This window comes from Triturus cristatus, chromosome 6, assembly GCF_964204655.1.
Source record: "Triturus cristatus chromosome 6, aTriCri1.1, whole genome shotgun sequence".
NCBI lineage: Eukaryota > Metazoa > Chordata > Amphibia > Caudata > Salamandridae > Triturus > Triturus cristatus.
The window spans coordinates 1,076,780,008-1,076,806,279 of record NC_140589.1 but is presented as its reverse complement, the minus strand read 5'-3'; the positions used below and the strand labels follow the sequence as shown (position 1 = coordinate 1,076,806,279).

At 48.8% G+C, this 26,272-nt stretch overlaps 1 protein-coding gene and 1 pseudogene across 2 annotated transcripts in view; one reads left to right on the top strand and one right to left on the bottom strand.

Annotated features, from left to right (window-relative positions):
- LOC146821011 (uncharacterized) overlaps positions 1-26,272 on the top strand; it is a 640,227-nt gene that overhangs the window by 431,149 nt on the left and 182,806 nt on the right. The gene's annotated exons all lie outside the window — the stretch shown is intronic.
- LOC146821012 (keratin, type I cytoskeletal 18-A pseudogene) lies at positions 7,386-8,560 on the bottom strand (annotated as a pseudogene).

Genomic DNA, 26,272 nt, shown 5'->3' with positions numbered 1-26,272 from the left:
TGTGCGTGATGGCGATTCCTCCTCCCGGGCAGTGTGGGCGGTCCTTTCTCTGAATTTTGTAGCAGTCAGGGATTGCTGTGGCGATGTCAGGGCTGGAGGTAGCGTTGGTCCAGGTTTCCTTGAAGAATGCGACGTCGAGCGAGAGGGTGTCGTCCAGGTCCCAAATCTCTACGGCATGTCGGTGTAGGGAGAGCACGTTGAGGAGGATGCAAGTTAGGCTTTCAGTGGGTTGTTCAGTCGGTGGTCCTTTGGCGGCTGCGGCGTCTTGTCAACGGTGAAAGATCTTCGGCAGTGTCCGCATGAGAACTGTCCATGGGTCGTGTTGGGCGAGGATCTTACGCAGTCGGTGTGGCCTCCGGGGTTGTGAGCGTGGAGGGTGGCTGAGTCATAGCGGTGGGGAACAGGAGAACCAGGGTCCCTGGCGCTGGTCGCGGATGGGCGCAGACTGGCTTGTCTTTGGTGAAAATCACAAAAGACCTGAAGCAGAGGCGGGCGCGAGGCTCGAACTCTGCTGCTGACAGACTGCGGGCGTGTGATCAACTGGCGTAGCTGCCGGGGAGAGTGCTGCCTGAACCGGAGTTTAGACCTGGCCATATGCAAATCAGTCTTGACCCTGTGCCTCATGGGAACACGGGGCTCGCCTGTGTCCCGGTTCCGGTGTTGGGGGGTGTGGCCGTCCCGGGCCTTCCGTGGTGGGGGCAGATTGGTGTGGCCCCCCGGGCTCGCAGTGCCCCCCCTGCTGCTTTTGGCTGCTGGTGCCCCTCTGGGTGAGGTATGCGGGGTCTGGGTGCAGAGGGTCCGCCGTCTGGACCGGGGGCAGGGTAGCCCCTGCAGATTCTATTTCGGCCATACTGCATGCTCCTCGTGGCTAGAAAGCCCATAGTGGACCTGGGCTTCGCGTGCGGGCCCTGACCTGGTAGCGGGAGGCACCGCAACACCCACTTAATACCTCGTGGGTCATCGTGTGCAGGTCTTGGGCCTCATCCAGGCTCCCTTGAGCGTCCAGGCCGCTGAGGTGGGGCTGCGCGGCTGGGGCCGAGGTGTGGAATTGGGCTGTCTGGCTGAATGCTTCTGAGACACGTTGTGACCTCATACCGTGCTCTGCCAACGCTGGATCACTATACCTTCTCTGCCAAACCATGATCTCAGAGGCTGTGGGTTTGGGGCCTTGGCGTGTATAATGTGTGAGATGCCATCTTGGATCTCCTCACAGCCCTCTGTGAACGAACTCTGGCCCAGCTCAGCCTTTGCACCAATTCCGCGGTGCTGGTTCACGCTCTGTAGCTGAAGTCTAGGAAGTGGTGTGCTCCAGTGTGGTACCCCTTGGACCTAGTGGACGCGAGGGGCTTCTGAATTCTGCAGGACTGGAGGGGACGCTGTTCCGTGGTGCGGGGGTCTCGGGGTGTACCGTGTGCTGGTGGTCCGGTAAGCTGGGTTCCATTCGCTGCTGGTTTGCGAGGTGGCTGGATCAGATCCAGTGCGGCTTGTGACCTAGTGGTGGACGGATTCCAAGAGGACTGGCCGCGGTGCACTCCCTGGAGAGTCCCTCAGGTGGTGGATTGGCGTTCCCACTACCTTGTGCGCCTCGCCAGGCCTGGACCTGCACACGGATATAACCGGAGTCACTCTTTGGCAGCGCCATAATGGGGCAGGACAGACCTGGTGCCACAGGTCCAAAACAGAGCACTCTGGACCAGTTTGCAATGTCTGCAAGTGGGGGCTCCTCGCCTGGGCCCACTCCGGATAATGCGGCTCTGCTAGCGGCCATTACAGATGCAAAGGACAAGCTGGAGGCCAAAATCGTTTTAGTGGGTACTGAAGTCTCCTTTCTACTGCAAGACCTGCGAAAGGGGGTGGTCCGCATTACCGATGCCGAGACGCGGGGGTCGTCTGTGGAAGATTATGTGCACACCCCCAAGATCAGGTCAAAAAATTGACTGTATTTTTCTAGGAGCTTGCTGCCAGGTGCAATAACATCAGTTTTGTTGGTTTTCCAGAGGGCTGCGAAGGCAGCTCCATGAATCGCTTCCTAACCTCATGGCTTAAAGATTTGCTGCCGGCAGACAAGATCTCGTGGTTGAGAGGGCCCACCGGGCACTTACAAGAAAGCCACCCCTTGGAGAGAATCCACGACCGGTCATCTCCAATCTGCTAAATTATGCTGACAGAGACGCAGTGTTGCAGTATGCCCGGTTGAAGAAAGATAAACTTGTCTTTGACTCCAGGCCCATCATGATTTTTCCGGACTATACTCTCTGGTGCAACAACAAACACAGTCCGTCACAGCTGCATCTCTTACATGCTGCTTTTTCCTGCTGGGCTCCGAGTGATCAACAATTCCATAATGTTTTTTTATTCGCCTGAAGCAGTTTTTGCCTGGTCTGACGAAAAGGCCACCTGAAATCACACCTGAAGTCACACTCCCCGCCACCACTGGTGTTGGACTCCTCAAGTGGCTCGCAGCAAAATAGATCCCGCAGGACGAAATGAAAATGGCGGCACCACTCCGTTTCGACCGACGCTCATCTAACCCTGAGCATGCATCTGGACTGACCCATGGCCTGTGATGTTCCCATGAACACATAATTGTATATGCCTAGATTGGACTTACCCCAATTATTCAGCATCAAGTAGAGGTGGACGCTATACACGGTGGCCGACCTGCACGGTCACTAGTTCCCCACGGTTAATGTTTTATGGGGTGGTTAGGATTCATTGGAGGGGGGGGCCTGGGATCTGAGGTTGTGGTCTTGGGGTGCTCCTCACCACGACAGATGCTCCTAGTTCTTGGCAGTATCAGGAGGGGGGTACGGAAGGGGGGGAGGTTCCTGAAATACAGAGTTATGCTATTTGTCGTTTACACGCGCAGACACACATCCAATTCCTCATTGGGCAGACCAATACTCTTAGACCCAGACTAGATATATGGCCACTCAGGACGCGGTCTCCCATATTGGTGAACTGACTGTGGTGACGTGGAATGTCCAGGGGCTGCTCAGCAAGGTCAAACGGGGGGCTGTCCTTAGGCAAGCTAAATGATATGGGGCTGACATCCTTCTCCTGCAGGAGACTTATCTGGGCGGGTTTCACTAGGGGCTCCCATGGAACTGCTGTTCTTATCCATGGTTGTGTTCCTTTTGTCCCTACTAAACACTAGGTGGATCCTGGGGGCAGATATGTCCTCCTGACTGTAATGCTTTATGGTGAACCACTCAATCTGGGCAGTGTGTATGCACCCTGCCTCTTTGGTCCACGTTTGTAGAAGGTATAACCCATCTGTGGGGCGAGCTTCTGGAAGGTCTGTCCCTCTTGGGTGGCAACTGGAATGACACTATGACACCACTAGACAGGAGACGGGGATCGGGTGAAGACCCCCCCGTTGGTACCTCTAAATTATTGTCGCTTGCAGGGGCGCTGGGTTGGGCTGTTGCATGGCGGGAATATCATCCAGCTGAGATAGGCTACACATACATGTCAGCGGTACATGGTTCCATGTTTCGACTAGATTACTTGTTCACACCACGGAGCTATATCCACAGGTTTAGCCAGGTCTCACATCTTCCTAGAGGGGTTTTGGATCACTCTCCAGTCACGGTGACACTCCTCTTAAATTTTCAAAGGCCCCGTTTTAGATGGCAGATGTCCCCGTGGCATCTGTGTGATCCCAACTACTGGGAGTGTCTGCGCACTGCGATTCAAGATTATCTTACCTTAAATACCGGCTCCGCACCCTCTAAAGTAACCCTATGGGAGGCCCTGAAACCTACCATTAGAGGGGTGGACATTAGTTATAGGACTAATGACAAACGCAGGTGCTCCACTCAGCGGACCTAGTTAGAGACCCAGTGAATTTACTTAAAGATGCAATACACGCTATAGCCCACCCCGACCCTTCGGAGAAACCTGTCTCTTGCGCAGCAACAGCTACGCCATCACCTTACAGAGGAGGCGAAAGAAATCTGGTTAGCGTCTCAGTATCGAATATACCAGTGGGGGGTACAAATCCAGTAAAAATGTTACATAGACTCTGTCAAGCTCGGCAGTGCCCAGCCACGGTTCCAATTATTAGGGGAGGAGATGGTGCCCTACGTACATCCCCCGCAGAAGTGGTGGAGGAATTTGCACATCATTTCTCCACGCTATACACCCGGAGGGAACAGATCTCGGGAGATCTCATTGCCGAGTTCATACAGGATATTCCCCCTCAGGGACTATTGGATCAGATAAGAGACCAATTAGACCTCGCCATTACAATAGACGAATTAACAGCGGCAATAAACGCGATGTGCCCAGGTCGAGCTCCGGGTCCTAATGGGTTTCCTATGGAGTTTCTTCACTCTCATATGGCCACGCTGGGTCCGTATTTATTGGAAACAATTCACGAAGCCCTTGAGAAGCGACTATTGCCCCGGGACTGGCGTCAAGCTGAAATCGTCCTCTTTTTAAAGCCCAGCCGCCCACCAGAGGTCCCGTCCTAATACCGTCCTATCTCCCTAATCAACTTGGAATCCAAGCTACTGGGGAAAGTTATTGCAGATCACTTGCGGTCCTGCATTTAGGATTTGGTTCATTTGGACCAATCCGGCTTTATGCCGCATCGGGCCACTCAACACAACATTCGTGGAGTTCACAACACCATGGCTCTGGCCCCGGGGCTGCGTCGCCCCCGGCCTTAGTCTTGGCAGATATAGATAAGGCCTTTGACTCCCTTAGCTGGGAGTACCTATTCCAACTCTTAGAGGTGATCAATTTCGGTCCACACTTTCTAGCGTACATGCGCCTACTCCACAGGAAGCCTATGGCCTCAGTGCGCGTCGCTGGTCACTGTTCTCCCTTCTTCTCCATTGGTCAAGGCACACAGCAGTGTTCCCCCCTGTCACCTCTCCTCTTTGCCTTGGCGGTGGTGCCACTGGTGGCGTGGGTTCGTAGTGATCCGGAGCTCAGAGGCTTTGACTGGCCATAATCACAGCCAGACCATATTGCGTTATACGAAGACACATTATCACTTGTCTTCTCTCGAGCCCATGTGATAAACGGTTCCCATATGTCCCGGGGTCTCGAGGTGGGTGGCATCAGTTCCCAGAATGTGGACAGCTGTGTGTGACTATATGTAACCTCTTTAATCCACTCCATGGTTGTAGGCTTCTTCTTCCTCCCCCAGTGAACTGCAATTTAGCGTTTGGCGAATAGTAGCAATATTGCATGTAATTTACATTTTTTGATATGTGTCTCCTTAACATAACCCAGCAGTCCCAACAGTGGGTATGACGACAAGGAAACGTCCAGGATCTGATTTATAGCCCCAAAGATCTGAGACCAGTATTCAGTGAGTGCAGGACATTCCCATGCCATATGTAGAAAGGAGGCGGGGCCGGCCCACACCTCCAACAGCAGTCATCATCCCGTAACCCCATACGGTGTAAACTCATAGGCGTTCTGTAGTATCTATGAAGAAATTTGAAATGAATCAACCGTAGCCTATAGTTTGGGGACAGCTCATTTAACTGATTGCAGCAGTATGCCCATTGGTCGTGGGTCAGCGTGCGTGGGAGCTCCGCATTCCATCTCAACAATGCATTAGGTGTCGTCACAAGAGCTGTGGTTTGCATGTGTGTGTAGAACCTGGTTATAAGTTTATTTGGTGATGGTGAGTGGAGTAGGTTTTCCAGGGCTGATAGAGGGGGTGGTGGGGCTGGGAAATCACTATGCAACGCGCGGCAAGCAATCCGTAACTTGTGGTAAAGAAATAATTCCCCGAATGGCACCCTCTGGCCTTCTTCTGCCATCGGGGGATCTCTGAAAGTGTCCCCTGGATAAAGATCCGCAAACGTGTGTAGCTGCATTTTTTGCGCAATTGTTTAGCTGATCTCGTCTTTGACATTGGGCAACATTGGAATCTGTGCTAAAGAAATTGAAGGAGCATATATTATCTGGGCTCCCGCGCGCCTCCGTAGCCCATCCCAAGCCCATCTTAGGGTTTCGGGAATGTCAATACCATCTGTGGGGCGGTGATATGCTTGGTACAATGCTACTTGGAGAGGAACCGGTGCCACCGCGTCCCTCTCCACAGCTGCGTGTGGTTGGAATGGCGTCGGATAAACCCAATAGTGCAGAAATTGGGCTTGTGCGCAAAGCGCATATAGTTTCATGTCTGGGGCACCCAGGCCTCCTTGTTTTAACGGAAGGGACAGCAGCTCCCACGATATTCAAGCTTGTCCACCCGCCCATTCCAATCAATGAGCGTAATGTTCTGAAAAAAGGTTGGGTGAGTATAATTGGTAGGTTAACAAAAATATATAAACATTTAGGTAGAACAACCATTTTCGCCAGTGCGATCTTCCCTGCCAATGATAAAGGAAGCTTGGCCCATAGAGCTACCTTTTCTTCCAGCCAAATTATGGCTCTACCATAATTCAGATTCCACACCTCCTGTAGGTCCTGACTAATCCAAATTCCCAAATATTTTACTTTCTCAGCCTCCCACTTCAGTGGGAACTCAGAAGTTACAGCCCTGGTATTATCTGTTAAGGGAAACATCACCGACTTAGCCCAATTAATAGAAATGCCGGCCCATCCACCAAACCTAATGAATTCCCTCAGAATGACGTCTAAGTTCTGCGCAGGGTTTAGGATATACAACGTGACATCATCTGCATAGAGTGATATCAGAAGGCTCCTAGAGCTGAAACCTATCCCCCTTGCCGTGAGATGCTGTCTGATGCGTGCAGCTAGTGGTTCCATCACAACAGCGAACAGCAGGGAAGACAGGGGGCACCCGTGCCGCGCACCCACGCGTTATCGGGAATGGGTCAGATAGTAGACCGTTAGCTCGTATCCTAGGTGTTGGCTCAGTGTATAATAGCTTGATCCATTTGATGAAAAGGGGGCTAAAGCCCATCTGCTGTAATATCCGAAAGAGATAAGGCCATTCAAGCAAATCAAAGGCTTTTGTCGCATCCAGAAACACTGCCACAACCTGCACTTCCGGGTGTAAGTAATGCAAGACTGAAAAGATGGTTCGAAGGTTATGGGAAGTAGACCTCCCCAGTATGAATTCGACTGGTCTGGACGTGCTATAATGAGTAACATAGGTTGTAACCTATTGGCGATCAGTTTTGCCAAAATCTTGACATCTACATTAATCAGCAACAGAGAGCAATACAAATCTAAGTCAGAATCAGGTTTCTCAGGTTTTAACAGAGTTATAATAATTGCCTCGCGCATCGTGGGGGGCAGTATACCCTATTCATGGGCTTCTTCATATACCGCCAGAAGTCGAGGTGCAAGCTCCTCCACATATGATTTATAGAAGGCAGTCGTCAGCCGATCTGACCCTGGGGCCTTGTCTAAGGGTAAACTACTTTTATTTTTTTTGGGCGATCATCCTTTATTGGCAAATAGAAGGGCCGGAGGTAAAAAATTTGCATTCTGTTTCTTGAACATTGTCAACCAATCACAGCTTCACTTTTTTCAATGCATGGTATGGGGACGTCAAGGGCGCGGTTTAGGACTTGATGACTTTTGTGTCTTTACTTTCGGACACCACCTTCCCGTCGACGACCTTCTGTGTGGTGGTGATGACCTTCTTCACCAGCTGTGTGCTGGAGGCAGAACTGCTGGTCAGGGCATCCTGCAGGGTGAATTCATCACCACCATTCAACAACCGCCTGTAAGTCTGGATTTCTGCCTCCAGCTTCATCTTAATGTTTAGTAGGGACTGGTACTCATGGGCTTGTCGCTGGAGGTCATTGCGCACCTGCGTGAGATCTTCCTCCAGCTGCAAGAAGATGCTGTTGATCTGGTCCACCTGCATTGCATAGCGCCCCTTTGTTTCTCTAAAGCTGTCTTCTAGGTTAGCATTCAAGCTTCGCATGGACTCCAGCTCGATCTCCAGGCCTTGGAGAGTCCAACGCAGGTCTGTGGCCGTGGTCCTGGAGGACTGCAACAATTCACTTTCGTGTGAGACCTGTACTGTGAACTCGTCCACCTGGCGCTGAAAGTTCTTCTCTACTTCCTCCCTGTTCTTCTGTGCCAGCTCATCGTACTGTGACCGGATTTCAGCCATGATCTTGCCCAGATCCAGGGTTTTGGGTGCGTCTACCTCCACGGTCAAACCAGAGCTGGCAATCGAAGCCTGCAAGTTGTTCACCTCATCCTCATGGTTCTTCTTCAGGAAGATCAGCTCCTCACTCAGGGACTCAATTTCATTCTCAAGTTTCAGACGGTTCAAGTTGGTGTCATCAATCACCTTCCGAAGTCCAGCAATGTCCATCTCCACCGATGTTCTGATAGCCTGTTCTGCTTCCTACTTGACTCGGAAGTCATCAGCTGCCAGGCGGGCATTGTCGATCTGCAGGACCAGCTGGGCATTACCCACAGTGCTGTTGTGAACCTGCCGCCTCAGGTCCTCCAGGGTCCAGTAGTAGGGGCTCCAGTCCTTGGTGCTCACCCCCTTCTTCTCCAGGTATTCCAGGATCTTCACCTCCAGGCCCTGGTTGGCCGCCTCCAGGGTGGCACCTTGTCCAGGTAGGTGGCCAGGCGGTCGTTGAGGTCCTGCATGGTCTCCATGTAAGGACCTCAACGACCATGTAAGGGTAAACTACAAATCACGTTAGCTACATCCTCCCCATGTATTCCCTGTGCCTGTCATTGAACCAAACCAAGGGAGTCTAAAAAGGCTTGCATATCCTCCGGGCACTTGGATTGTGTAGCTGTATATAAGTGGGAGTAAAATGAGGCAAACTCATTAAGTATAGCTTCTGGGCTTCTCACACTACTGCCATCTTTATTGACCAGTTCGGGAATATAGGCCAAGGACCTCGGGGGACGAATCGTGTTTGCGAGCGTTCGCCCTGGTCTATCCCTCTCCCCATATCTACGCGCCTCTGCGTATCTCCCAAGAAACTTCACCTCCCTCTGCGCCTCGTCATCCTAATCCAGGAGTTTGGATTTCAACAGAGCTAATGTAGCAGGTAATTTGTCAGAGTAAAAGCGCGTCTCAAGCTCTCTGATTTGGGCCTCAATGGAGTTCAGTGTGTTTCTAATTTCCTTAAGCACCCCAGCTTACCTAGCAATGCATTGTCCGCGAATGACCACTTTGAATGCTTCCCATAAAGAAGCTTCAGTGGCAACCGAGCCTGTATTTAACGAAATGTAGTCGGTTATATCACTTTGGATTCCTTCTTTAAACGCCTCATCTAATAACGCATGTGGAGGCAATCTCCAGGAAAATGCTCTTCGCGCTGAGTCAGGGAGTGATAGTTTCAGGAGACAGGGGGAGTGATCTGATAGTGTTCTCGGCAAGTGTGACACCTCCACCACCCAGCTTCGGCACATCCCAGGATGCCTGCCAATAGTCCAGCCGCAACCATGCCCTGTGATGCTCAGAGAAACAAGTGCCCTCCCTAAACTGAGAGTATCATGAGCGCCAAATGTCGACAAGGTCCCCATCATCGAGTATTGCATTCAGGGCCTTCCCAGCAGCGGGATGAAGAGTCCACGCCGTGCCCTGTCTATCCAGTGCATCATTTAATACCGCATTGAAATCTCCCCCCAATAAAATCGTGTTGCAGCCAGTCGCTTTGATTTTAGCCCATATATCTTGAAAGAAGGTTGGACAATCTATATTAGGTCCATATATTGCCACCAATGCTAGGGAAATCCCGCCCAACGAGCCCACCAGAATGATGTACCTGCCATCGGGATATGTGTGCAATTCTCTCTCCTGCCATTCAATGCCACGTTTAACCAACACAGCTACTCCACAAGAATAATTGGAGTAGACCGAGGAGTAGATAGTCCCCCATCTTTTGTGTTTTAGTTTGGGGGACGAACGAGCATGTAGGTGAGTTTCTTGTAACATACATACATCAATATTATGCCGTGCGAGATATGCATGTACTAGCCTGGACTTTCTGCTGTCATTTAAGCCTCTTATGTTCCAAGATAAACAGTTGATACTATGCATGTGTCGTACAATATAGCAACATGTGTAAAGTCATTTTGTGTGGGGCAACATGTGTCATTCACGAGTCTGTCTATGTACTCCTTCCAATAGCATAAAAATACACCGGCAAAACCATTAACATACCCATCCCTCCACCCTCCTCCCACACCAATCCACCAATCAGGTTGAAGTTTTCTCCCCCCAATACAATTCACAACAACATGAGTTAGAGAAAGCTCCCATGGGGGTGTATGAGCGCCGGCACACTTCCCTACCGAGGCAGGGTGGCCAAGAACCTGCAGGGAATTAGGTTTACAGCTCCATAGAACAATAAGTGGGCTGCTACATGTGATAAGGAACTACGTCCGTGTCGTGCCCTTCGTTGCAGCACCATTAGAAACAGGCAGGTACGGATATAAGAGCACTATCGTTAGCGAGTAGCGCATTAGTCTCCTGATAGCTCGGAGACAGTTTACTTACACAGTTCAAGTGTGCGCATACCAATGAATCAAAATTAATAGTCTGCGACTACACACTGCAGCTTGTAACAATCGAGCAGGGACGGAACGCAAATGAGAAGGTAGAGTGAACTTAACCTCCCTCCCCAGGGCAAAAGAGGAATAACAACATACAATGAGAACCACATAGCACACTAGGTCAGTGTGACCTCAGTCATTGTCACTTAGCTGGTTATCTGTCAGGTCTTCTAGTCTTGGACTGCTCTTTGCCTTCTTGCCACCCACATGTTTGGCGAATTTTAGGGCAGATTTGGCATCAGTGAAAAAATGGGAGGACCCATCATGAGACACCTTGAGTTTAGCAGGATATAACAACGAGTATGGGATCTGTGCCTGCAACAGGATCCGTTTTGCCAGCAAGAACTCGCGTCTTGCTGCTTGTACCGCCTGTGTGAAATCCGGATAGAATGATATGCGGTTGCCTTGATGTGTGATCTTCCCCAGTTCACGCGCCTGACGCAGTACCACATCGCGGTCCTGGTAGTGTAGGAGTTTCGCCAGGATGGGCTGTGGAGGAGCACCCACTGGAGGTTTGGGACCCCGTGCCCGATCTCTTTCCACAGCAAAGACCAGTGAGAGATGTGCAGCAAACATGTGCTTTAGCAGTTCCGACACAAATGGCTCCATCTTGGTAATTGCTGTAGTTTCTGGAATGCCTGTAATACGGAGGTTATTCCGGCGGGACCTTGCCTCCAAATCTTCATTTTTTGCCCAGATGACGGCCAATAGCTTATCCATCTGTAGCAGTTGATCTTTTGTCTCCACCTGGAAATCGTGGAAGTCCGTTTGCTTATTTTCCAGCACATCCAGCCTGTGTTCGTGAACTCCTACTGGGGCCTTTCCATTTTCCATTTTGGCTGTCAAAGTGTCTAATTTTGCATCACTAGTACGAAGGCTCGACCGCATTTCGAGCATTATTGTGCGGATATCTTCACCCTGGTCTCCAAGATGCCCCTCAGTACTACCCCCTGCGACGGTTTCAAGGTCCGATTCCGTCAGGTGGGTCGCCCTTCTCTGATCGAAGCTAATTTTGGGCTGTTTTGCGTCCTGCTTGCCCATGATGCTTTATATAGACACACCCACGTAATATATAGTCCCGATAGTGCACACGTAGACACAGCCCCGCATTCAGTACCTGTCCTCTCGCTTCCTGCAGTTCCCCAACAGTCTAGTTATATCCCGCACCTCAATGTCCGTTAGCGCATACAGCTCTCCACATATACAATCCGATACTACATATTCATGGGACGATCAGGAGTCAGTCTGTTTTCGTGTCCCCCTATCACCTCTAAACAGCCATTCATTCCAGGACTCCAGCCAGCACGTTTTCGGCTCCCACACTTATGCCCAAGAAGCGCACTCCACTGTATGCACACCGTGAGGCAGGCCGGACCCAAATTGCACCTCCCTGGACTCCTGCGGAATAGAAACGCTTACCGATCCCCTGTGCACAGCAGGGGGCAGTTTATGGGATGTTGTTCAGGCACAAAGCGCTCTCTAGCACTGATGGGAAGTACAAAATGGCGCCAGCACTCATCCAGGGCCCCAGGAGCCCGCCAACGATTTCTCGGGTTGTGAATCAATTTCTTACCCCTATGTGGTGCACCACAAGACCTTCCGGTTTCACAAGGCAGGCATGAGGTTTTTAAACGGGCATACAACTGCCGGTTTGCTCTCCTGACCTCTCTCGTCCTCAAAATGGCACCCACCGGGTCTGAAGTGCTCCGCAGATTTCTCCGTGTCTCGGTCCAATCCTCCTCCTCACCGCACAAGTGGAGCTCCAAGGCATCTGAGCCCGTCCTGTACCTCTTTGGCCGGTCCCAGCAGCTGTGGGTGCTGGGAACTGTGAAGGCGAGGCCCACACCTCCGTCAGATTCCCGGCCTCTAGTAGATTTGGCCGCACCTCTGTGTGGGCTGCAGGTCTGCCTGCTTCCCCGCTTGGCACTCTGTCACGTAGCTCAGCCCCTGGGCAGCTCTGGCATCCAATGTCTTCACCGCTTGTAGCCGCAAGTCTGCCGCTCCCATCAGAGCAGAATTCGCTTGACTCCGGCTCCCTTTCATGCACGGATTTATGTAGGATAATATCTCGGCTGGTGGAGCTCGCTCACAGAGCGGCCATTCCGCAGCACGGCAGACCATGCCCCCCTTTAGCTCCTCTCTTTGAGTGCGCGTAGGCTGAGGCAAATTCAACCCCTCAAGGTAAAGCTGTAGCTCTGAGGGTGTAGCCTGTGCACGAGATTTGTACAAGTCCCGATAATGTGTTACGAACTTACCATGTATGTCCCGCTGCGTGTACGCTATGCCCCCACTTGCCATGCGTACAGATGCAATAGATGTCGGTGACTCGTCTTGGCGGATGAGCCATGTGAGTAATTTGCCTGCTTTGTCCCCCATGTGACGTGGCCGTACCAAATGTGCAGCATAATTAAGACACCTCAACCGCTACAACAACCGTGCATGTTCCTCCCTATGGCAATCTAGTTGTCTTTGGGACCCTTTCGACCCATGCGACCTGTTCGCTAGACACCAGCCTCCTTTCTAAAGTGGTGAGTTCCTTTTCCAGCTGTACCCTCATACCTGCCTGTGCCCCTAAACAGTGTCCCCTAATGGCCACTTTGCGAGCGTCCCTTTCCATCAAGGGTGACGTAGCTGTGCCCGCATTCTCCTAAAAGTATTGAGCTACAGGGGTTGCTAATAAGTCCCGGAAGGGCGCATCAAGGAGAGCATCCGGCTGGAGGTGCCACATTGGAATCGGCAGTACCTTGGCCTCCCACTGCAACTCCATCACGTGCGGATTATGATCGGAATATGTTCGCCCCATATAGCACGACCCGGGGATACACGGTAGGAGATCATTCGACACCATGAAACGGTCTAGGCGTACATGAAGTCTGTGCGCCCCTGAATAATAGGAATACACTCTATCCTGCAGGTTTCTGTGGTGCCAGGCGTCAGAGAGATGCCATTGCACGGCCCAATGTGTTAACGCTTTCGCGGCAGTGTGCGTGGCTGTGCTGGGCAAGGGAGGAAAGGAGCGGTCCAGTGAAACGTCCAGTTCACTATTATAATCGCCACCCAATACCATGGGCATGTCATGCCACTTGGCTAATTTGTGGGATATCCGTTCCAAAAAGTGCAATCAGCTTTCCGTCCAATACGCCCTTAACTATGACATACCTACTCTCTGTGTCTACCACCCGGAAGGGAGTCCCTGGTCTCACCCACACCAGAACCCCGTGTGCATACGCCGAATAACCTGTTGCATGTGGTTGACCCCTCCAGCATCTGTGTAGGCGTGTAACTTCTGCCCGAGGCAAGTGCGTCTCTTGGAGGAGTGCTATTTGTATGTGGTGGCGCTTCAAATATGAGTAAATAAGATAACAGCGTGACGGACTATGGATGCCTCTCACATTCCAGGTCCCTATCCTAATAGGTGCCATGTCTTTTGGATGCTAGGGGTGTGTGCGGCCCGGCCTGACCAAGGGACAGGAGGAGCCAGCATGAAGCGTGTAAGGGTCATTCTGGAGTGTGCCCCCCTGCGCGGGCCAGTATCACGACAGTCATACCTCAGTACAAAAATAATGGCATAATAAACAATAAAACAATTCACAATAAAAAATACCATTAGAGCAAATATGCAACAGGCAATTGCCCAAACTTTAAAGAACAGTAGCACACAACTAACATCTGGGGGAGAATATTGTGCACGGCAACATAAGAATCGTCTAGAAATAGAGATCGTCCCTAGCGGCTACTCCTGTTTCTGGCTAGTCACGGGTGAATCAGGGACGCTGCCTAATTGTTATATATGATGTTCCCATATAGGGAGGGGACAGAAGGGCAGCCTGTACTATTGTATCGGGACCTGTCCTACGATGGGGTCTCAATCCTCTATTGACCATGAAACCTCGAGTCCCACTATATTGTCCCAGCTACCAGGGCTGGGGATCACAACTTACAAACATGACATAGAGTCCAGTATACTTGCATGTCTGGAGAGACTGTTAACTGCCTGGCTGACAGGGAACATGGGAGAACGGCAGGTGAGATTCTGGATCTCAGGCAATGTCATTTGATGTTTGTGGAGGGACATGGGGTAGGTCACAGTAGCCTTGGGAAGCAGGAAAATTGTCTAAAAGTTTATCTTCACTGGACGGCCCCTGTTGGTCAGAGCCCGAAGTGGATTCTTCATCTTGTGCCCCACTAATTTCCGCCACTGCCTGTGGAGCTTCGAACTGGCCACTCAAGATCAATACCGGTGCTGGGCCCAGAGTTTGAGAGGCAAGGGATTGTGGCTTCTTCCGTCCTCTTTGGCGGCGGCGCAGGGAGGCCGCTGGGATCGATTCCCTCCGCCCCCGCTGAATCATAAGTGTCGAGCCATTCCTCCGCCCACACGGAGTGGTGAAAAATGGGTCTTACCATTTGCGATGACCCTCAGCTTCCCTGGGAACAGCAGAGAGTACTTAAGATCATGTTGTGGCAGGCATCTCTTCACTGCCAGGTAGGAGTGCCGTTGTTTCTGGACCCGAAACGTGTAGTCCGGGAATAACATATATTTGTGATTGTCAACTTGCACCTCTTGCAGTTTCCGGGTTCCTTGAAGAACGGCATCCCTGTCCCTATAATTCAGTAGACGGATTAAAAGTGGTCTCGGGTTAGAGCCCGGCGGAGGGGGCTTGGCCGGAACCCTGTGTGCCCGTTCAACAACAAAGTGTGGAGAGAGGGCTTCTCTAGGCAGCAGCGTGCGGAGCCAATCTTCAACGTAGGCCACTGCGTCTCCTTACAGCAGGCCCACCACGCGTACGTTGTTGTGTCGGGCCCTGCCTTCGGCATCCTCTACCCTGTCCTCTAAGAACTCCACTCGATTTAAAAAGTCCCGCATTTGCTTCTCGCCCGTGGTCACTCGCGGAGAGACATCTGCAATTTCCCCTTTGGCAGCGTTGGTGCGGTCCGCAAGCTTCCGGTGGTCCGCATGGAGCAGGGTGAGGTTAATTGCCACTTTGTCAATTTTGCCTTCCAGGGAGGTGCGGACCTGGTTCATTGTCTCCCCAAATTTCTCAACTGCCGCTAGCACCGGGTCGAGTTTGTGCGCCATCGGGTCGGCTGGCTCCGCACCGACCATTTTATCCGCCTGCGCCTGCACCCGGGTCTACGGGTGGGGGGCCGCCGCAACCCTGGTGCCAACCTTCGCTCGGCCTCCCGGTGACATGGGGTATAAAGGAATGTTCACCGGGCCAGATGTGACACCTCCGTCATTTCACTCGGGTAGGTTCTGGGATGTGCAGTCACAGTCTGCACCGGCCAAGGCCCAAGAAGAACAAAGTAATGCTGTTGTGGCTCACGAGTACTCCCCGTACCTCCCCCACAGTGTAGTGCCGCAGATGGGCTCCGTTGCCCCTCACTCCAGCTCCACGATCGTGGAATGCTGGGGCTCGGCCAACGCAGAGGTGAGGCAAGCCGTGAATCCGCAGCAACCTGGGCAGGCAAGGAGAAGGAGGGGTGTCGATGAAACGGACTCCACTAGGCCAGGATGCGCAGCAATGTCTTTTTGCCAGTAGTCCCCACCTCAAGTCATCATGCACAGGATGTCATCAGTGCTGCTTCCCGGTGGATTATGTCCATTCACCAGCTCCCACAGGCCCATGGAGCGTGTTGCAGCAGGAGCAGAGGGAGCCACTGGGTCCTCAATGCCGTGGGCCTCAGCAACGGGCCCAGATGTCAGCAGGTCGGGTGTGTCCCTGAGTAGGGCCCCCACCTACTCAATCACCAGCTCCACCGGGTCACAGCTGCGCTCTCCTATGTCCTTAGCAGGGACGGTCCGAGCGCTCAAAATGGAGCCGCAACACAGGTCCGGGCCTAGGGGGCGGAGTCAATCCCCGGCGTCAAGTAGATTGTGGCACCCAGAGTTATGGTGCTCTGCTCGGCAGCCTCACAGGCAGAGAGGCTCGCTCCGGACCCCCGCGATCTCCGCCTTCCATCCCCTCACCGAGACTTTGGGATCAGCCATGGGACACTCGCGGTGGGCAGCGGTCCCTTCCAAATGAATCCGAGCGTATCCGTGCAGCCAGAAAAGGGAGCCTACGACAGAGCTCTACACGAGCACGTCTGACTCCATTGCCGGCTAAGCCACGCCCCAACTCTTCCGCTACTTGTTAACTCTTTTTTCTAGATTCCTAATAGGTGGTCATTTTCGTGTTATGTGTTCCATAAATTATAAACTTACATCTTTTTTTTTTTTTAATACATAAACCCATTCTTTTTCAGAAATAGCTCCATCACTAACTAAATTAGCATCAATGGGTGCTACAGCACAATCAGTATCTTCTATACATTCAGAAACCCGTTCCAAAACTGGAAGTCTAGACAGTCGGCACAGCAATTTAGGCCACCGGAAATATCTTTTATGTGGAAGTTGAATTCTTGCAACTTTGCTAACAATCTAACCTAGAAGAAGCCCTTCCACTTATTCTACCACAACCATCCATCATGTAGATTAATGGTTTATGATCTGTCACTAAATCAAAATGTTTGCCCCAAAGGTACATTTTTGACTTTTCTCCAGCTGATACACAAGCCAGGGTTTTTCTTTCAATAGTGCTGTTGAACAATTCTGCACTATGCAATCTTCTAGAAATGAATGCAACTGTGTGTTCATGTCCACCTATACTTTGTGTGAACACAGCTCCTATGCCAACTGCACTGGCATCTTCTGTGGCAATATTTTTCCCATTAGAATCATAAGGATATAATGCATGTGCAGCCACAATAGCACTTTTTGTGATTTTGAATGTTCTTCTCCCCACTCATACTTTGTTCCTTTCCGCAATAACTTACACATTGGTTCAACTTTATCAGAATAACCTTCAATAAAGCTTGAATAATATTCATTAAACCCATAAAAGATTTTAGTGTTTCCTTATCTTTAGGGGTTGGCGCAATTCGGTGATTGCTCGAACTAAATCTTCTTTGGGTTTTATACCTTCAGGAGTCCGCATAGGCACTAAATATTCAATTTCTTTTTGTAGAAATGTACATTTTTCTTTTGAAAATGTCATAGCTCTATTTAAAAAAAAAATATATATATATGTTTAGAACTGTTTCTAAAACTTCATTATGTTTACAAATAGTTCTGGCATGTACAAGTATATCATCTTGGAATTTTTCAACCCCTTTACATCCATCAATTTTTTAAAAATGCTTGCAGCTGATGCCAGCCCAAACAGTGATCCTACATATCTGTAAGCTCCAAAAGGAGTTACAAAAGTTGTGCAATTCCTATAGTCAATAGTCAATTTTACTTGGTGATATGCTGACTTAAGATCAATTAATGAAAATAATACGGATCCTGATGTGGCTACCAACATTTCTTGTATTTTTAGTAGGGAATGACAGTCCACAGCAATATTTTTATTCAATGATTTCAAGTCAGCACACAGCTTAATAGCACCTCTCTTTCTTTATTGACTAGAACAGCAGAAACCTATTCTGATGAATTGGTGGGTTTAATTACTCCTTCTTTTGTTAACGTATCTAATAAAATCTTCAAATCATTACTTACCGAAAGTGGAATTGGCCTTACCTTATGTTTAACAGGAATTTCATTCTTTTTTATTTTTATTACATGTTCAAAACCTTTGACGCAACCTATATGGTTTGCAAAAACAGCTTTATTGGTATTTAATGCATTTTCCAATGTTAACTGATCTTTCAGGTCAGCAACATGAGATATCTCAACTTCATCTAAAGCAATTGGTTTTGAAGAACCTGGTTTTAAATTAATACCAAGCCTACCCAAGTCTTTCCGGCCCACAATGTTTCTACCTCGTTCTTCTACGTAGATTTTTGTTTCAATGGACCTTCCTTTAAATTGTAATGTATCTTCAAAGTATCCTAACATATCTATGTCAAATTCACCAAAAGTCTTTAGATCTACTTCTGTAGTTTGTAACTTAATGTGTGGCCAAAATTCAAAGTAAGTCTTGTCTGACAATATAGTTATAGGTGACCCTGAATCTGCCATAACATTCAACTCTTTTGGTCCCATTTCTACTATACCTAATAGCCCTTTCATTCTACCAGTAGACTCATCAATTGTCAACAATATATTAGAACACATTTCTTCATCAAAATCTTCCACATTACTAATACTTATTTTTGGGAAATTGTTTCCTCCAACGTTCCTGCATACTGAATCAAAGTGGCCATATTTTTGGCATTTTATACATTTCTTACCAGTAGCAGGGCATCTATGGTTGTCAGCTTTGTGACTCTTGAGCCACATCTGTAACAATCAATATATTTAGAATCAATACCCCTGGCAACCTTTGTATTTTTAACAGATCTCATACCAATTTTATTTTTGTCCTGTAAAGAAAAACATTTGTTGACTGTACATTCTGTTGATAAAAGATTCAAGTGATCGTTCAATTCCTTTAGCAATGTCAGTTACTTCTTGTAACATAGGATTCCTGCATGCCAATAGTCTTTCTTGTGTTTTTTTGGATTAACAATGAAAGACAAATTGATCTCAATGTAACTATCAACCATATCATTGAATTTGCATTTAGGGCCCGATTACGATCTCGTTAGGAAAGCAAACCGAACGACTTATGTCCGGAATGCTTTCCGGACAACTCGTGTTAGGGGAGTCCAACCGAACAAGTACGATGCGTTTGAATGCATCCGGATAAGATTTGGTCGGACTCCCATTGACTTCAACAGGAGCCTGTGTACCGAACATGTACACAGGCTTTCATTGAAGAAAGGGGTGACTGGAGAAAATCGTGCACCCTGTGGTGGGCACCCCTTGGTGCCTGCCACACTGCGCATGGTCTCAAAGGGGGGACCCATGGGTACCCCCACGGGCATGATTCGGAGGGCCCTGAGTGAAGGGGGGCCTGCTATAGGCCCCCAAAGACCGATTCCGGCAGCCTTTTCGATCCAGGCACAACGAATTGTAAAGGCTGTCCGAATCGTTCATCGTACTTGCTCGCCTGGAAATCAAGCTCCATAGAGCCTTACGATTCAGCTCCGGAGGGCTCTATTTCTCTGTATGCCTTGCGGAACCTTTCGGTCAGCGCTAAGGGTTTCCAGGCATCGTCCTTGGTCGTTCGGAAATGAGAATGAGTCGGTTGGAAACAAGGGCTCCAGATAGATTTAGGTAAACCCAAATCGAACCAAACAAATTGACCTGGGGCATTTTCAGATTCAGGTAAGCTATCAAAGATCTCCTGTTCAGCATTAACTAGTAGTCCAAACATTATGGCTTTTCTTCCTTCTACATCATATGCTTCCCATCTATTGCTACTAAATAATTCTCGAATGACCTATGCCAGTTTTTCCATCTCATTACAGGTTTCCCTGGATCATTTAAAAATGCGGCAGGCAGACATATTGAATTACTTTGTGTCATGTTGTATTTTATTTCTAAAAAACTGTTCATCCGAATTTCACTTCTTTATAGTTATCTGTTGGGCACTCATATATATATATATATATATATATATATATATATATATATATATATATATATATATATATATATATATATATATATATATATATATATATATATATATATATATATATATATATATATATATATATATATATATATATATATATATATATATATATATATATATATATATATATATATATATATATATATATATATATATATATATATATATATATATATATATATATATATATATATATATATATATATATATATATATATATATATATATATATATATATATATATATATATCTCCGAGGTAACCTTTTTCCAACAGATTCTAATAGCAGGCGAATCGGAAAGCAGGAACGGACACCTCTTGTATGGTGCAGAATTTTTATTATTTAATGCGCTAAGCCGCCATGACGCGTTTCGGTCTCCCAAGACCTTGATCACATATATATATTTTTATACTTGGTTAAAACAAAGTTTCTACCTTCACAAATTAGTATTAATTGGTGTTTCTTTTGATAAGTTTCAGTTAGTTTTGCTGAGTAAAAATGCTGATTATATTATTTTCTTATTTGTAAAAAGATGCAACTTTTAGTATCATTTATTTTAAAATTGGAAGTTAATATTAAATGCAGTCTCAATGTTTCCCCACATGTATGATTAAGTCTTCAGTTTAACCCCTCAAGTGCTCATGTGTTTCGGACGGCTCCCAGCCATCCGTGCTCATGGTACTGGGAATCCCTCTGGTGCGGGCACCAGAGGGATTTCCTTTTCAGCCCAACAGCCTCAGGAGCTGGAGAAGGGCTTCCTCAGCTCCCGAGGCTGCCTCTTTGGGTTCTCTGCAAAGACGATCAGAGCGCAAGTCACGCTGATGTCATTGCAGAGAAACCGAAACTGAAATGAGCCGATAGGCTCATTTCAGTTTTACTTTCTACGTACTCAGGGGCTATATCAGCCCCCCAAGCATGTAGAAAGATGGGAAAGAATCTCCCCTTTCCAATGTAACCCCTCCCTAGTGGATCCTTGCTTGGGGATCGCCCCAGGAGGGCGATCCCCAAGCAGGGATCCACCTACTGGACACCAGGGAGGAGGGAGCGGCCCCTTGGGCAATGGGCTTTGCTCCCCCCAAATTAATATGGGGAAAATAAGTCTTTCTTCCCCACCAGTGGGCAGATGGGGGCGGTAGCCCCCAATCTGCCCCCCTGGGGGGCAGAAAGCCCACTAGATGCAAGGGATTATTTTGTATGTTGTATTTAGGGGTGGGGCTGTCCAAGATGGACACGCCTGCAATATTTTAAGTCTTTCTGCTCCCTCTGGGACGCAGATGGGGACGATAGCCCCTGGTCTGCCCCCAGGAGAGCATAAAACACACTAGGCACCAGAGATTTGTTTAATGTATATAGGGGTGGGGACTGCCCAAAATGGGTATGTAAATGCCCCACCCCAACATTCCACAGTCTTTCTGCCCCCCCCCCCCCAGGAGGCAGATGGGGTAATAGCCCCTGATCTGCCCCCTGGTGGGGCAGAAAGCCCATTAGGCACCAGGGATTGTTTCGTTTTTTTATACGTAGAGGTGGGGGCTTCCCAAAATGGGCATGCCAATGTCTCCACCCCTGAATAAAAAATTGCCACAGCCTTTGGGAGGCAGATGGGGCAATAGTGCCTAATCTGCCCCTGGGGTGGGGGCAGAAAGCCCACTAGGCACCAGGGATTTTGTTGTTTTTTTATACGTAGTTGTGGGGGCTTCTGAGAATGGCCATGCAAATACCCCTACCGTCAAAAAAGGCTTTCTGCCCCCCGGAAGGCAGATCAGGGCGCTAGAATCCCACTAGGCACCAGGGATATGTTTATGGGCATGCCAGTAAGAAGCCACATAGGCAAGGGTCGCTCCCTTTTTTTTAGGCACACATATTGACTTTTTCAATTATACTTTAATTCTCATCTGCACCCAAGCGGGGGCAGAAAACCACTAGCAACCAGGGAGAGTTTGTGTGTGTGCAAACTGGAGTTTGGCTAACCGTCTATGTGTACTGACCTGTGGCTGGCATTTTGCTGGCGGTGTGTGTGGACCTGCACTTGGCTAATGGTGTGTGTGGACTCGCGCTTGATGACTGTGTATGTAAATTGGTGCTTGACTGGTGGTCTGCGTGGAGTGGCGCTTGTCTGGCGGTGTACATGGACTGGTGCTTGGCTGGCTGTGTGCATAAGTGGTGCTTGGCTGCAGTGCTGGACTGGCCATATCTGGCACTGGGCATTTCCTCGTGGGCTTGAGGGGTGGGTGCCGGTTTTCTGGCGTGGATGGTGGTTTTGTCACTGGGGACCGGTTTTACAGTAGTGCTACAATATCGGGCCCAGTAACAAAAGTGGGAGAGGTGCTTTTTACTAGCGCGCCCCCCCCCCCCCCCCCCCGCCGGGCTGGACGAGCAGTAATCTGCCAGGTCTGGTTGCTGTTCGCAGTCCGGCCCTGCTTGGCTGGCGGTGTGCGGGGATGGCGCTTGGCTGGCGGAGTGCATTGGTGGTGCTTGGCTGGTGGTGTGCATGGATATTGCTTAGCTGACTGTGTCCATTGATAGCATTTGGCTGGCGGTGTACGTGGATGGCCCTTAGCTGGCAGCATGCATAGATGGCACTTGGCTGGTGGTGTGCGTGGATGGCGCTTGGCTGGTGGTGTGTGTGGATGGCGCTTGCCTTGCGGTGTGCATGGATAGTGCTTGGCTGGTGGTGTGCGTGAATGATGGTGTGCGAGTACTGACCCTGGGCTGGAGGTGTGGCCTGCATGGATCACCCGCCATTTTCTTATTCAGAATACCTCGCAAACCTCAAATTTACTTTCAAAGTCACACCATCCTCACATTTCTGTGTGGATAAGTTGTAGGATCACAGCGCAGGCACACATTTCCTACTACCCGGCATTCCCCTTGGTCTCCTGAGTAAAATAATACCTCACTTGTGTGGGTTCCCAAAGTAGTGTCAGCCTAAAAACGTATAAACAAACTGCCCTTTTGGACCCGCTTTGGGCCCCGCTCAATCTCTACACATTTTTGGCCCTTCCATGTCATAGGCACTTGGCTCATCCAAAGAAGTACGGTATATTTTTATCGGGAGACTGAGGGGGAACGCTGAGTGGTAGGAAATTTGTGCCGTGCGGTGATCCTACAACTTTCTCACACAGATATTAGATAAAAATGTGACTTTTTAGCTACATTTGAGGTTTGTAGCAGATTCTTGGAAGGAAATTTTGGAGGATCAACGCTAGCCAAACCTCGGGAGACTTTGGAGAATGTGGGGAGGGTGGAAGTTTGTGGATCCACACAGATTCCAGAACTTTCCATCACAGAAATATGAGGAAAATGTGTGTTTTCTTACAAAGTATGAGATTTGTAAGGGATTCTGGGTAACAGAACCTGGTGAGAGCCACATAAGTCACCCCATCCTAGATTCCCCTGGGTGTCTAGTTTTAAAAAATGTATAGGTTTGCTAGGTTTCCCTAGGTGCCGCCAGAGCTAGGATTCAAAATCCACAGCTGGACAATTTGCAAACAAAAGGTCAGTTTTCACTGGAAAAATGTGATGTGTTCATGTTGCGTTATGGGCTGTTTCTTGTCACATGCACTAGGCCTACCCAAACAAGTGAGGTACCATTTTTATCGAGAGACTTTGGAGCATGCGGTTAGGTGGAATTGTGTGGATCGCCGCAGATTGCCAAACTTTCCGTCACAGAAATGTGAGGAAAATTAGTTTTTTTACAAAGTTTGAGATTTGCAAGGGATTCTAGGTAACAGAACCTGGTGAGAGTCACACAAGTCACCCTATCCTGGAGCCCTCTGGGTGTCTAGTTTTAAAAAATGTATAGGGTTGCTAAGTTTACCTAGATGCCGGCAGAGCTAAGGTTCAAAATCCACAGTTAGGCACTTTGCAAAAAAGGGTCAGTTTACACTGTAAAAATGTGGTGTGTCCACGTTGCGTTTTTGCCTGTTTCCTGTTGCTGGTACTCGGCCTACCCACACAAATGAGGTACCATTTGTATTAGAAGACAGAATTGTAGACCAACTGTTATTACCTATTGACCTTCTATGCATGTCTGAAGTCACGCATTGAGGGCCACCCGGGTCACTCGCGACCACCTCTCAGCCTGCCATACAAATGAAGAGTCGTCAGACAGTAGAGAATACAAACCAAAGTTATTTATTAACCATACACTTGAGCGGAATCCGGTCTGACCAGCCTCCTTAGATTGCTGCCGAGTAACTGACTCACATCCGCATGGTAAATTCAGATATACATTTCCAACACCCCTAAAGACCCACTCAGACTGAAATTTTCCAGCCTAGGCGCTGATGAAGGAGGTACAGAAGGATGGGCTACCATCCTGAGACCGGGTACACGCTAGCTTAGTTTCAAGATTACTCTGTCCGTGCTCGTCTCTCTGAGAGTGGGAGCATGCCTACCTACAGGGAAAGCGGTACAAAAGGGGGTGGTGATGGACGGAGCATCAGAACCAATCAAACACTCACACCCAGTCAAGAGATCTGGGTTTAATCCATCACCGTTCTTTAGCCCACTCTGCCACCCCAGTTCAGACATGGCCATATGCAAATCAGTCTGACCCTGTGCCTCATGGGAACAGTCCAGCCCAACTGCCAAGCCATGCCTTCCCTGGACCGGAAACAAGCTTCCTAGGACCGGTTTCTGGCATTTCAGCCGTCTTCAGCCAGGCTTGCTTGAATCCAGTGGCAAAGTGAGCAAGGGACTCAACGTCTGAGCATACCCTGCCAACTTATGGCGAACAAAGCGGGGAAAGGTATGCAGTTACAGAATGATCTATTCATTAGTGTAGCAAAACTTAACCTTGAATAATAAAGAAAAACAGTCGAGGCTGCTCTTTTCCGAGGCAGACAGTATGAGACAGAAGCTTCATTTCGATCATGGTACAAAATGGTGGCTGGATACAAAATGGTGCCGTAAATGCTAACTTAACTCGCACAATGCTATAAGGAGTCAGCTAGATGCATTTGCATTCCAACAGACCATCATTTTAGCATTTGCTAACAATTTTGTCTAATGCTAAGAAATCAACAACTGTTCGCATGAATGTATGTCGATACTTCGCATACCATTACTTTGCACGATTTTAGTGCGATGTTTTGACTTAGCATAAGCCATTACTTTGCAAGTTTTAACTGCACATGCATTTATAACGCAAATTGTTACAAATGCACTTTAAATGCTTTAATTCTGCATTCTATTACTACGCATTGCACTACTATATTTTTTTCCTGTAATGGTTTATGCTAATTAAAAAAATCGCACTAAGAACTCACCCTCACACACTACACTACCCTCTACTACTCAAACACCACTACACTACCCTAAACCCTAATACACTACCCCTACATGACCTTCCCCCTTCCTGGACCCTACACTCTAACACTACACTTCACGACCCCCAGACACTATCCTAAACCCTAAAACACTACCCTACACCAACACCACACCACTACCCTAAACACTAATTCACCATAAAATCTCAACACTACCCAAACCCTCACACACTACACTACCCTCTACTACTCAAACACCACTACACTACCCTAATACACTACCCCCTACATGACCTTCCCCCTGCCTGGACCCTACACTCTAACACTACACTTCACCACCCCTGACACTACCATAAAACACTACCCTACACTACACAAACACCACACCACTACCCTAAACCCCAATTCACCATAAAATCTCAACACTACCCAAACCCTCACATACATGGGAGAGGATGTGGTCTGTCGGCTAGACTGCCGACTTGGGTGCTGTAAACCAGGGTTCGAGCCTCGAGGTGCCGTCCACATCCTGTGATTCTGGGCAAATCACTTAATCTCCCCGTGCTTGAATGTGTAATGTAAATACGGTGCTCGTGTAAAGCGCTCTAATACCTTTGGGTCGAGTTTGCGCTATATAAATCTAAAAAAATAAATAATACTACACTACCCTACACTACTCAAACACCACTACACTACCCTAAACCCTAATACACTACCCCCTACTCAACCTTACCCCTTCCCCCTGCCTGGACCCTACACTCTAACACTACACTTCACCACCCCCGACACTACCCTAAACCCTAATTCACTACCCCCTGCACATCCCTCCCCCGACCCACAGTCCTGTCCCTACTCCCAAACACTACCCTTCTCGACCCCTGTCACTACCCTAAACCCAAATTACACTACACAAACACTGCCCTTAAACCTTAAACACAACCCCCTGCATTACCCCAAAAAATACACTGCCCCACTTACCTCTATCCCCTCGTGGTCCCTCTCGTCACCTTCACT